Source organism: Protopterus annectens, chromosome 6.part0 (assembly GCF_019279795.1).
Source record: "Protopterus annectens isolate FY-2018-M chromosome 6.part0, PAN1.0, whole genome shotgun sequence".
Lineage (NCBI taxonomy): Eukaryota > Metazoa > Chordata > Ceratodontiformes > Protopteridae > Protopterus > Protopterus annectens.
In genome coordinates, this window is record NC_056737.1 from 324,698,094 (window position 1) to 324,710,337 (window position 12,244).

General features: G+C 42.7%; 2 protein-coding genes across 6 annotated transcripts in view; one reads left to right on the top strand and one right to left on the bottom strand.

Annotated features, from left to right (window-relative positions):
• The window catches only part of LRRC57 (leucine rich repeat containing 57), a 549,540-nt gene extending 543,224 nt beyond the window's left edge, over positions 1 to 6,316 (bottom strand). For 2 of the 4 annotated variants that reach the window (XM_044074082.1, XM_044074081.1), the window contains exon 1: positions 6,119 to 6,314. The gene's annotated coding sequence lies outside the window, so the exon portion shown is untranslated. Of the gene's footprint in view, positions 1 to 6,118 lie in introns of all 4 variants that reach the window. The other 2 variants (XM_044074079.1, XM_044074080.1) reach the window with 1 other exon arrangement.
• Positions 6,317 to 6,389: 73 nt separating this feature from the next.
• Positions 6,390 to 12,244, top strand: part of HAUS2 (HAUS augmin like complex subunit 2) — a 329,909-nt gene continuing 324,054 nt past the window's right edge. The window contains exon 1 of one of the 2 annotated variants that reach the window (XM_044074083.1): positions 6,390 to 6,560. The gene's annotated coding sequence lies outside the window, so the exon portion shown is untranslated. The remainder of the gene's footprint in view (positions 6,561 to 12,244) is intronic. The other variant, XM_044074084.1, reaches the window with a different exon arrangement.

The window sequence follows — 12,244 nt, forward strand, 5'->3', positions numbered from 1 at the left end:
AGTGTTTCTGGGTAGCTCTCAGAACGTTATGGCAGTTACATAACATCTGAGAGTTACTGCATAACATCTCTGCCATAGCTCTCAACGTCTTTGCTCAATAAACAGGGACAAAGCTAAAAATAAAGGGTAGAAAACCCATTACTGTTACTCATCCATCTCAAGTAACCTCATTATGAGGAATGTTCCTCATTCTGAGTCCCAAAACCTACCGTCCCATCAGTCTGACGAGCCTGATCTGCAAGGCCATGGAACGTATTATCATGGAACTTATAAACAAAGACATTGGCAACCTTCAAAAACTGGACCGCAAGCAGTTTGGGTTTGTGAAGGGCCAATCTTGTCTCCTGAACCTGACTGACTTCTTCAAATCAGTCTCCAGAGCCACAGACAAGGGTAAGGTGGTCCACACAGCCTATCTGCACCTCGCCAAGGCCTTCGACAACATCCCCCACTCTAGAATCACAGATAAACTTACTAAGCTGGGCATTAATTCCTATGGCACTCGATTGTTGCCAACTGGCTTACTGACAGAACCCACACTGTAAAAGTAGCAGACTCCAAATCCAGCTCCAGACAAGTGACAAGTGGAGTACCTCAGGGTTCAGTCCTGGGACCGCTCTTGTTTGGCATCTACTTCTCTGAAGTACAGGCCAACACTAAGGGACTTTGGCTAACAAAGTTCGGAGATGACTGCAAACTGGGAACCATTATTGAATCCCCAAATGATGTGGATATTCTACAAAAGGGCCTTACAGAAACAGATGCTTGGTGCCAGAGCCATGGGCTCAAGCTCAATGCCAGGAAATGTCCCCTTTAGGAAAAAACATGTACCTGTGAATTACCACATAGCTGGCAGTACACTAAACACCAAAAGTGTGATAAGAGACTTAGGGACACAGGTGGACAGTGGTCTCACCTTCAATAACCACATCGCCACAACAGTCAGGAAATCCTTCTATGTGGCACACCTCATCACTAAGGGCTTTTCATCCAGAAAAAAGGAGGTCATTGTCCCATATTAGACCCATTATAGAATACAATGCCCCATTTGGTATGTACCTCTCAAGACATCTGCAACAATTGGAAAGGCTCACTAAAAGAATCACAGGCCTAAAGCAGATGCCCTATGCTGACTGTGTAAAAAAACTCCACCTATACTCTTTCGCATATCATCTACTCAGAGGCGATCTCTGCTTAACATACAAGGCCATGTCAAACCCAGAGCTGTTGGACATGCTACACTTAAAGAAATCCCAATCCCTCAGAGACACACGCTCCAGGGATCTAAACCTTGTCATCACAATGAACAAAACATGCTGGAGGGATAGGTTCCTGACCCAGAGACTCCCCAGACGCTGGAATAGACTGCCCATACATGTCAAGCAGAGCGCCTCACTGGCCCTCTTCAAAAGGAACCTTGATGGCTGGATGGGAGATAGGAAATTCATCCTGGGGATCATGTCAGACGCCCTGCTAGACAGGGGTCCAGGGAAGTAAATACTGTGGGAAGAAATAACCAGGGAATTGTTATGGCTAGGCTTGTATAGGCCCTAGGGCCGATAGCCTAGTACCAACCTATGAACCAAAAAGTCTATGTTCCTCACTGTTCCACATTCAGTGTTAAGGATTTTTCTAATTAATCTTGTGAACAGCCGAGAGATATGCTCAGCAATAACGAAAAGCTTTTAATTTTTATTTTTTATATTTAGTGTATTAGTGTAGTACCTTGCAGCCTGTTCTGCGCAGATATGGGCGTGGTCTTACTGACTCACGGATAAAAGGGGTGTGCTATCGTATGGGAGGCATGTAAGATTGACAGCCATGCAGATATAGTATGAATATTCATTGTCTATTCGTACTTTACCCTTTCCTAAATGTAATTAGCTTTAGCACCTGTCCCACTTTGCGAGGGACAGTCCCTTTTTGGGCAGTTGCATCCTGCAAAGAAATTGTAAAAATGGCAGATGTCCTGAGATATTAGGACAAAATTATTTCCTACATTTTATGTAATAGTTGCATAAAAAAGTTATGTACCTGAAAGACCTAAATGTTATAAGCAACTAAAATGCTACAAGAATAAGCTTTTATTTAGGCAAAAAAGTGAAGTTCTGTCCTTTGTATTGGCCGTGGGTATGTTTCGGCCTGCCATATCTGACGTTTGTACCAAAATTGTCCCACTTTGGGCATTTGAAAAGGTGGCAACCCTAAATGAAATGCAATCTCGGAATTCGTATATTTAATTAGCAGGGGTGCAAGGGTGGGTTTGCCTTACTGTAAAAGCCAAGGAAAAAATATTTGCAGTTATATCACTTTTTCCCCCCTTCAATTTTGTGGAGGGGCAAGCCCCTCTGCATCCCCGCTAATTCAATACAACTCCGAGATCGCACACTACACTGAGGTTAGGGTTACCACCTGTCCCACTTTGCAAGGGACAGTCCCTCTTTGGGCAGTTGTGTCCTGCCAAAAAATTGTAAAAAATGGCAAATGTCCTGAGATTTTAGGACAAAATTATTTCATATATTTTATGTAATAGTTGCATAAAACAGTTATTATGCATCTGTAACACCTAAATGTTATAAGAAACAGAATAAGCAATTAAAATGCTACAAGAATAAGCTTTTATTTACGCAAAAAAGTGAAGTTCTGTCCTTTGTACTGGCCATGGGTATGTTTTGGCCTGCAAAATCTGATGTTTGTACCAAAAATGTCCTACTTTGGGCATTTGAAAAGGTGGTAACCCTATCTGAGGTATAGGGTAAACTACAAATAGACAATACATATTCATGCCGGGATCAGCATTGAATATTACTAAAGTTTGCTAAGACGTCACCGATTGTTGCATGGTGGGCGTGGTTTAAGCAGGACTTGCTACTGCGCATCCCGTGAGGTAAGACACTAATACAAAGCTAGACTTTGAGGAATAATGTCAGTCAGTATTCTAGACTTGGTCTTATGCACGATCTGGTATTCCTCATTATTGCCCTCACGCGTTTCATCTGGCACTGGTTTTCAGGGATGTTCCTGAATTTGGCTCACAGTTTATCCTGTTTTCATCCTCTTCCTCCTAAAATTGGAGGATCTCGGGAGAAAAGGTGTTGGACCACTCTTACTAAATAATGACAACAATCATGCCCCTGTAGCAACCCTGACTAGCTTCCTTGAGTATCTAGGTACTCTCAACTTTTCTGCTTTAAGAAACTCTTACCAAAACACACTTTTTTATTTCTTGTCTTCTGTTTTTGTAGTGAATATCTAATGTGTTTTGATGTATATACTAAATTTATATATACTAATGTTTGCATGTGGATCTTTTCTCCCTGGGCCTCTGCTGAAAATGGACATATATCCAGTTGGACTAGCCCAGTCAACAAATGTAAAATAAAATAAAAATAAATAAATTGACTTAAGAAAAATGCCTATTAATTCATATTTGCTTTTTCGGCTTTGTTGAAGTGTCTTAACCCATCAGATGATGGCAAGCTCAGCCCAAAACACAGCAACAGTGTGACGTTACAGAGCTGTCATGAATAAACATTTTCCTGCGTTTGTCGTCCAAATTTTGAGAGGCTGATGAATGAATAGAATGAGACAGAGAGAAGGTTGGATGATGTGGGGATAGTGAATCAGGAAGTGAAACAGATTAGCAAGGAGGAAGTACGAACAGCTATGAAGAGGATGAAGAATGGAAAGGCTGTTGGCCCAGATGACATACCAATGGAAGCATGGAGGTGCTTAGGAGAAATGGCAGTGGAATTTTTAACTAGATTGCTTAATGAAATTTTGGAAAGTCAGAGGATGCCTGAGTGGAGAAAAAGTGTTTTCGTACCTATCTTTAAGAATAAGGGTGATGTGCAGAGCTGCAGTAACTACAGAGGAATAAAATTGATCAGTCACAGCTTGAAGTTATGGGAAAGAGTAGTAGACGCTAGGTTAAGAAGGGAGGTGATGATTAGTGATCAGCAGTATGGTTTCATGCCAGGAAAGAGCACTACAGATGCAATAGAGTGTTACTGGAGAAATACAGAGAAGGTCAGGAGTTGCATTGTGTCTTTGTAGACTTGGAGAAAGCATATGACAGGGTGCCTAGAGAAGAGTTGTGGTATTGTATGAGGAAGTCGGGAGTGGCAGAGAAGTATGTAAGAGTGGTACAGGATATGTACGAGGGTAGTGTGACAGTGGTGAGGACTGCAGTGGGAGTGACAGATCCGTTTAAGGTGGAGGTGGGATTATATCAAGGATCAGCTCTGAGTCCTTTCTTATTTGCAGTGGTGATGGACAGGTTGGCAGATGATATAAGACAGGAGGCCCCGTGGACTATGATGTTTGCAGATGACATTGTGATCTGTAGTGAGAGTAGGAATCAGGTTGAGGAGACTCTGGAGAGGTGGAGATATGCTCTATAGAGCAGAGGAATGATGGTCAGCAGGGCTAAGACAGAATATATGTGTGTAAATGAGAGGGAGGGTAGAGGAATGGTGAGGATGCAGGGAGTAGAGTTGGTAAAGGTGGACGAGTTTAAGTACTTGGGATCAACAGTTCAGAGTAACGGTGAATGTGGAAGAGAGGAAGAAGAGAGTACAGGCAGGGTGGAATGGGTGGAGCAGAGTGTCAGGAATGATTTGTGACAGACGGGTACCAGTAAGAGTGAAAGGGAAGGTCTACAAGAGGGTAGTGAGACCAGCTATGTTATATGGATTGGAGACAGTGGCATTGACAAAAAGGCAGGAGTCAGAGCTGGATGTGGCAGAGTTAAAGATGTTAAGATTTGCGCTCGGTGTGACTAAGATGGATAGGATTAGGAATCAGTATATTAGAGGGTCAGCTCATGTTGGACAGTTTGGAGACAAAGCAAGAGAGATGAGATTACGTTGGTTTGGACATGTGCTGAGGAAGGATGATGGGTATATTGGGAAAAAGATGCTAAGGATAGAGCTGCCAGGTAAGAGGAAAAGAGGAAGGCCTAAGATAAGGTTTATGGACATGGTGAGAGAGGACATGCAGGCGGTTGGCGTGACAGAGCAAGATGCAGAGGATAGGAAGAAATGGAAAGAGATGATCCGCTGTGGCGACCCCTAATGGGAAAAGCCGAAAGATGATGATGATGATGTCATCCGAATGAATATTCATTGGGATCAGCAAAAAATTCAAAGAAATTCAGTAAAAGAATGTCAGTAAACAGTTAACATTACTGCACTGCCTTAGTGAATTAAAATAGAACTGTAGCTGCTCACAGACCCGTGGTGACACAGTACACCTTTTAGCCACAAACGGGATGCAAGGAGTTGGAACATTTCAGGCAGTCATTGCAGAAAAAGTAAAAAAAAATAACAAAGAAAACACGAAATTGAGTATACTTTGTAGCAAAAAATGTGTGTGGCGATTTAAAACAAAAAAAAATATATGCTAAGTTTTATTACTGATGGGTCCCGTGTACTTCCAGAGGTGCTTACCTGTGCATCTTTTCTATTAACTGTTGTGCCTCACAGTCTTGAGCAAACAAAAATGATAAACTAGGTTTTATAATTGCTGGGTCCCCAGTACTTCCTGACGTGCTTACCTGGGCATCTTTTTACGATCTGATTAATAGGCAGATGCCTTGATTCACCACAGTTACACAAATATTACTTTCCCTTAGCTTTTGCTGCACTCCCATGTGGGGGGCTGCGCCCTCCATACCCCCAATTACATATACCCAACCCGAGTCCGCACTATATTGAGTAAGAACAATTGGACAATTACAAGTCATGATGTCAAAGGCAAATATGCATGCCATGCAACACTGCATATTATATAACCGTCTTTCTGCTTGTCAGTCATACTGGCCACGCCCATTCATGCACGAATCGGCAGGTGGGTTAAGACACTTCAACAAAGCCGCTTTTTCCGTCAGCTACTGAAGTTAACAGTACCAATACTTCAAAAAGTGTACGCAATTATTTCTTGGATTTGTCCATTATTCTGGATATAAGATGATGACAGATATACACCTGCTAATAAAGTTTGAGTGGCTTCTCAAGTCTTTAATATAAGAGTACCGTTAACATTAATCTGCCGAAAATAGATTGGAATGCGTAATCTGGTTTAAATTTAATCCTACTCAGAAAAACAAAACACCTACCTCCTGAACATTAACAAAGCAGCGATTAACTATCAACTACAGTCAGAATGGTGCGTAACACCTTCACGGTTTTAAATCCAACTATTTGAGGTTTAATACCATTTCTCACTTTGATACAGACTCATACACTATTTAGGCGTATCAAGTTTAGCCTCTTCATCGTTGAACTACTTCCGCCACACTCAGAATGATGTCAGGTGGAGTTTTGTGACAGTATCGTATACACAAAACTACCATCATCACTCCTTCCCTAAAGGGATTGTGAATTGGTTTCTACCGTTGTAGTGCCGTCATCAGTGCTCGACGGTTGTCTTCATAGGCGTGTCTTCTTGCAGCGGTACATTCAGAAATATTTCTGTACTTACGGTTGGCAGGTGAATGTGATTGGTGGGGTATTAGTGATAAAATCCGTCTCAGCGGTAGGTTTTGATCTGGCAATTTGGTAAGAACGTTTGAGTATTTTGTTATTTTTATGCGTTGGAAATGATTGTATAATCTTGCTGTATTTTCATCCAAGTTGTTGTATTTTACCAGAAAAAAATGTGTGTGCGCGTAGTATAATAAATATTACGTTGTCACTGGTCTTTTAAGAGTGATTGCCAAGTATTCAGCTGTAGTGCTACACTGAACCCCCTAGGCACATATTAATCTTAGAAACATTTTCACCCAAAATAAACACCTTAATCATTATGCCAACCCCCAGTCTGTGGTGTATTACCTATGGTAGTTTGCAAAGGCAAAAGTATGTATTTTCTGATGACAATGGATTTTTACTTCTGATTTAATAAATTCACTAAAGAAGTATTGTTTACCTTTACTGTATTCTGAATCCTAAGCAAAAGCTCAGCATAACACCCACAATGGAAACGTAGTATAATGCAAAAATACTGGACTGCAGAACTGAGCACCAATTAATTAATGGTTCAGGTGCCTATAAATTACAGGTCACATCTCAATTCCCCTTATAAATGTCATTGAGTAGTGTATACCCATTCACTACACATGGATCATCTACAATTCATCTGTTAACTGAACTGGAAGTTAGTCAGTGTTTGCTGAATTTTGTTATTTGCTAGTAATTACAGGTGTGGGGGTAGCCACATTCTTTGATTTCCTGTCCTTGCCTATTTAAGTGGTACAGTGTGAAATATTTTCTGCTTAAAAACCTCAGCTTTGGCCGGCTAAGAACTTGCTGTATTCAACTGGACGTATAAGAGAATTTAAGTACCTTTATCTGCACTTTTTTTCCCCAAAAATACAGTATTTAAATTGATTTTAACTGTGTGTTGCAGGAATATTAACTGAACTGAAGTTTTGACTCTGCTCTTCAGTTAGTCCCGCCCACCCGTTTTTTTGTTTTGGTGTTAATCTTAGTGGCCTTGAAACTGCCCGCCCCTCTTGTAAATTTGTGTTTGGATACTCCTTCTGGGCCCATCTCATTTGCTCACTCAACTGAGTGCACTGAGATCATATTCTGATTTCAGGTACTCCTACTGTGTACAAAGAGAGCATCTGGGAAACAGAAAAAAAAAATAAGCTTGTTTCCTGCCTTTCCTGTTAAGTGGTATAGACTATTTGTAGGCTTCTGAGCCCCCAAGCCCTTCTGTGTTGGAGGGATGCCTTCTTGCTTAGTTTTTTTTCTCTTATAACTAGCCAGTTTTCTAGTTTCAGCACTCAAATCTGTTTCTTTGATCTCAGCACTTGTTCAGAAAAAAAAAATTCATCTGCTTTTACTGTACTTGTGTTTCTACCTACTTTATTTTACTTTTGCATCATCTTAAAAGTACTCAATTGTATTTATTACTGCTTGGTGTAACTTATTCTAAGCCTTTTGGTTTAAACACTTGGGCTTCGGACCAGTTGTTTTGCACTGAGAGGGTTTGTGGTCTGCACTGTAGTGGCAGAACAGGTAGCTTACATCCTTCTAGGTTGGGAACTGCTGTTTGAGGGCTCAGTGTCTGTTATTCTAAAAGTGTATTAATTCTGGTTTAAGCACTTGGGCTTTCAGGACAGTTATTTTACATTGAGGGTTCGTGGTCTGCACTCTTGTGGGAGGAGAGGCTGGACTCTGCCCTTCTGAGCTGGGAATTTCTGGTTAAAGGCTTATAGTGCATGCATATCTGAACTGCTTCTTACTGAAGTTGGTGCGCCTTGTTTGCTGTGGCATAGACTGGATTCGGGCCTGCTGGATCTAGCTTTGTTTGTGTAACTTGAGCACTAATCCATACATTCTCTAAAGTATTCAATTGTATTTATTACTGCTTGGTAGTAACTTGATTAAAGTGTAGCTATCATTCTAAGTCTTTTGGATTAAGCACTTGGGCTTCAGACCAGTTGTTTTACATTAGGAAGGTTTGTGGCATGCACTGTGGTGGCAGGACAGGTAGCTTTCATCCTTCTAAGTTGGGAACTGCTGATTGAGAGCCCAGTGTCTGTTATTCTTAAAGTGTATTAGTTCTGGTTTAAGCACTTGGGCTTCAGGCCAGTTATTTTACATTAAGAAGGTTCGTGGTCTGCACTCTTGTGGGAGAAGAGGCTGGACTCTGCCCTTCTGAGCTGGGAATTTCTGGTTAAAGGTTTATAGTGCCTGAATATTTGAACTGTATCTTACTGAAATTGGTACACCTTGTTTGCTGTAGCATAGGCTAGATCCAGGCCTGCTGAATCTAGCTTTGTTTATATTGTTTGTTTGCTTGTTATTTCCCTGGAACGCTAATTCCACCTAATACGCAGCTTCTCAGCGCTTCTGTGGATCACTAGTGATATCTGCATTGCTTACTGTACTTATTTCCTTGTTTCACTTGAAAGAAAGTTACTGTTTGTCGTTTTTGCATTTAAGTTACCTGTAACACATTGTACTTAAGTTACCTGGCACTTGCTCGCTAAAGCAATTATATAAGTCAGCACTAAAAATTAAAAGCACTCTACACCCTCACTCCCCACTGGCCCTTGTTTTCAATTATAAAGGAATTTCCAATATTATTCTAGCATGTCCAAAGGTCAGTTGTCAATCTCCTCTCCAGTCCAGCTGGTGAATCTGGGAATCTTGAGGCAGTGTTACAACTGCCTCATGTACGCAGACAACCCTCTCCTCCTCCCAACAAATTCCAACACATGTGAGAGATGCAACCATATAGCCAAACTGGAGGCTAAGCTCTCTCAACTCAGTACTGGCATAACCAGTCAGGAGGAGAAGGAAACCACACTCACTACAATTCCAGTCTCACATAGACCTACCACGACAGCAAACCAAACACATAATCACACAAAAACATACTCGGAGGCTCTAAATAAAGATCTGCCTAAGCAGCAGAGACCTCCAAAGCAGACACCCAAGCAACCGCTACCCCAAAACGAAACACGTGCAACACATATCTCACAAAGCCAGTGTGCCGAACAGTCACAGCCCTTAAGACTAAACAATACACCTGATAACTTGTAATAGGTGACTCTGTCGTCAGGCACACTGACATCCCGCTCACCAGGCTGAACAAGGAGAGGGTCACGGTGAGCAGCCTGTCGGGCGCTAGGATCCGCCACATAACACAAGCACTCAGGTCACTCCAAGGCAAGTACAAATATGACTCGGTCATTGTCCATGCTGGTGTGAATGACCTGAGACGTACCTCCCTGGACTACATGAAAAGCGACATAAAGGAGCTCTCTGAGCATGTAGCCCAGGCCGGTATGACCCTGACCTTGAGTAGCATCTTACCCTCACCAAGAATGATGCCACAATATGAAGACAAGATGATCAATTTCAACAATTGGCTTAAGTACTGGTGTCATTCAAAGGGGATCCAATGCCTGTCAGCTTGGGATGATTTGCTCGACAAGCCACGATGCTTCGCTAGGGACAGCTTGCACCTGTCACCCCGGGCTTTCGGATATTGGCAAAGGCTCTTGCTACCCCCATAGTGCCTTTTTTAGGCAAGGCTCAAAAGACAAACCCACCTCCATAGGTATCACAAGGGATAAGAAACTAAGAGTAATGCTACTCAACGCCAGAAGTCTAAACCTCAAGATGCATGCACTCGAAACCCTCCTTAGCATGGAGAACATCGATATCTGTGCAGTAACAGAAACCTGGTTCAGGGCTCCCGAGAGCACCCCAACACTACCAGGTTATACCTCATACCATGCTTTTCGGCCCCAAAACTTGGACCGAACCACAAAAGGAGGGGGAGTATCGATATTCATCAAAGATACCCACACCTCCAGGTTGGTGGCAAAGCACGAAGCATCAGAGACTATCCATGTGCAACTAACAGTGAGTAAAACTGCCTTCCAGTTTATAGCCTGCTACAGACCACCCTCCCAAACCCAGGAACCCCACTCGGCCTTTCTGAGAACACTGGAAAATATGAAGGTCTCTCCAAACACCATTATATTGGGTGACTTCAACTACCCAAACATAGACTGGGAGCATTACTCTAGCTCCAACACCCTAGCCCAAACGTTCCTAGAATTTATAAACTCAAATGCTATGGAACAACTTGTTACCACTCCCACAAGAGGGGAAAACATACTGGACCTGATCATCACCAACGTGGGGACTCTATGCTCCAGATCAGAAGTGTATCCCTCACTGGTAAGATCAGACCATAAACTAATCTCACTGGATATTCACATCCCGACCCCACCCCCTGCCCAGAAAACCACAGTGAAAAACTTCACTAAAGCAAATTTCACACTCCTCAAAACCGAGGTGGAATCCTTCAAAGCCCCCCGGCCTGTGGAAAATACGGCCCAGACCGCAGAATCCTTTATAAATGCATTCTATGAACACCTTCAGGAATGCATGGATCATGCAATCCCAAATAAAACCAAGACCCAATCCTCCAAAGGCAGACGTCCTGTCTGGTGGACCCCAGCCGTAAACAAACTATACAATAGAAGGAGGAAGCTACTAAATGATAGAGCAAAATCCCAAAAAGGGAAGGCATCACGGATCAGTATTAGCAAAAAACTACGGGCACTCATAAAATTGTCTAAGGCCAGCTTCGAGAGAAAAATTGCACAGGACACTAAGGATAATCACAAGGCTTTCTTTAGTTATGTTGGGAACCTGGGTGGTAATTCCCAGATATGCTCAAAATTAGTCCAAAATGACAAAAAATACAATGAACCCACAGACATTGCCAACATCCCAGCTGACCGGTTCAGCAAACCCCCAAAGGGCAAATATCTATCCCAGCAGAGTGCTGCCCCCCTGACATCTCAGATGCTCAGGTAAGAGCCGCCCTCTCCAAAGCAAAAAAACACAGCATCAATGGGACCAGACAGTGTCCCGGGCTGCGTCCTACATGAACTCCAAGAAGAGCTAAACCCAAACATAAAACTACTGTTCAATCTCAGCCTTTCTACAGGATATGTGCCCAAAGAGTGGCGTACAGCAACAGTGGTCCCTCTCCATAAAGGTGGTGCCTCAATGGATCCTGGAAACTATCGCCCCATAAGCCTGACTAGCTTGGTCTGCAAAGCTACGGAAAGGATCATCATGGACCTCATAAATAAAGATATTGGGAACCTACAGACACTGGATCCTACCCAGTTCGGCTTTGTTAAGGGCAGATCCTGCCTCTTAAACCTGGTTGATTTCTTTGAAACAGTCACCAAGGCCATTGACGAGGGGAAGGTGGTCCACACAGCCTACCTGGACCTCGCAAAAGCCTTCGATACAATACCCCACTCAGGCATTATAGATAAGCTCACCAGCTTAAATATAAACCCCCTATGTCACTGGCTCAAGGACAGAACCCACATGGTTAGAATTGCTGGAGCCTTGTCAGACTCCAAACCAGTTACAAGTGGTGTCCCACAAGGCTCAGTCCTGGGACCTCTCTTGTTCGGTATATATTTCTCGGAGGTACAGGCCAACACGGAAGGACTGTGGCTGACCAAGTTCGCAGATGACTGCAAACTGGGTGCCATAATCGACTCTCCAGCTGACACAAGCATCCTCCAAAAGGGCCTCATAGAAACAGACAATTGGTGCCAGAGCCATGGCCTCAAGCTAAATGCCAAAAAGTGTATAGTCATCCCCTTTGGCAAAAACAAAGTGCCCACAAATTACCACATAGGTGGTAATCCATTAAGTACAGAAGAAGTAATTAGGGACCTGGG